At 41.0% G+C, this 1,211-nt stretch overlaps 1 non-coding gene across 1 annotated transcript; it reads left to right on the top strand.

Moving 5' to 3' along the window:
- The first annotated feature begins 936 nt into the window (after window positions 1-936).
- Window positions 937-1,006, top strand: TRNAV-CAC (transfer RNA valine (anticodon CAC)). Its single transcript has one exon. It is a non-coding gene; the product is annotated as a tRNA-Val (tRNA).
- The last annotated feature ends 205 nt before the right edge of the window (window positions 1,007-1,211 follow it).

Here is a 1,211-nt window from a genome sequence, read left to right as displayed (position 1 = left end):
AGAGCTCTCTAGGTTCCTTTCTTCAGTTTAATTTCCCCAGGGATAATTGGTGAAAGAAATCTGTCTATATTTAAATCTCATCAAAGGACCAATATGTTAACATTTCAACCATCAATATTTTTCAAAAACTTAGTTTGCTCCTCATATTACCAATACACTAAAGCCTAGGCTTCATGTGCATCTCAGAGTCACAAATGCTAAAACTCAGCGCAACAGGGAGTCCAATTTAGGAGATTAGATCCTTCCAAACAATTAAACATTGATTGCAAACTTAATATTAATTAATCTTTTAATAATGACCACATATCACATATCCATCCAAATGCTTTGAACGCCTTGAAAAGCAGACACACACTATTGTTGTAGAGTCTGACTCATTTATTCTTGTACAAAAAAAGTTACAAAGAACTAATCCCATTGACCAAAATGTGTTTCCTCATTATTTCTATTTTGATTTTGGCCCTTTCCTTCTCCCAATTCCAATCTAATTCTGCTTCTGCTTCTTATTTCTTTCCTGGATTAGAATTTTACTTTCCTAACCTGGCAAGTGAGATTACTTTCTCAGACTCTCTAAGGCAACAGTTTGATGTTGACAGTTGGCCGTTTAGAGTCGTAAACAAGGGATCTGGATGAATTTCCACTGTTTTTCTGCAGGGGTCTGTTATACAGTTGGAAAGAGCCCTTTTAAGAGTTGTGTTGTGAGCTGACAAAACAGATATTTTGACATTTTAATTTGAACGTCTCCACTTGATGTTGTTGCCTGACATAAGTAAGTCTCCTTCACAAGCCTTTGCTTCCAGTGCCTTTCTGTTTGCTAGCTCTGTCCAAAGACAACTGTGGAAGTCTATTTTGGAACTGTTTTGTTTCCCCATCTCTCAGCCTTCAGTCTCTGTAGAGATCTTTCTAGAGATCCATCCTGGACTACTACGGCAGGAAGCATTGGTGGTTCAGTGGTAGAATTCTCCCCTCACGCGCGAGTGACCGGGTTTGATTCCCGGCTAATGCAGTGAGCCTAACACTTTACTCACTCTGTCCTTTCGTGCCTCCTCCTTGCTTGCCTGTAGCACGGGCAGCTCTGGGTAAGCCTGGTCATTTCGTGGTTCTGGCCACCAGGAGTAGGAAAATGAGAACTAACAGCCATAGTTCAGTTCTGAGCAGAGCACAGTAAGGAGTCGATCTAAACCAGGACATGGCAGAGTCCTGGGGCACTG

The sequence above is a fragment of the Diceros bicornis genome, chromosome 4 (genome assembly GCF_020826845.1).
Source record: "Diceros bicornis minor isolate mBicDic1 chromosome 4, mDicBic1.mat.cur, whole genome shotgun sequence".
NCBI classification, from domain to species: domain Eukaryota; kingdom Metazoa; phylum Chordata; class Mammalia; order Perissodactyla; family Rhinocerotidae; genus Diceros; species Diceros bicornis.
Note: the sequence above shows the minus strand (reverse complement) of the source record. Positions and strands in the feature narration are given on the sequence as shown.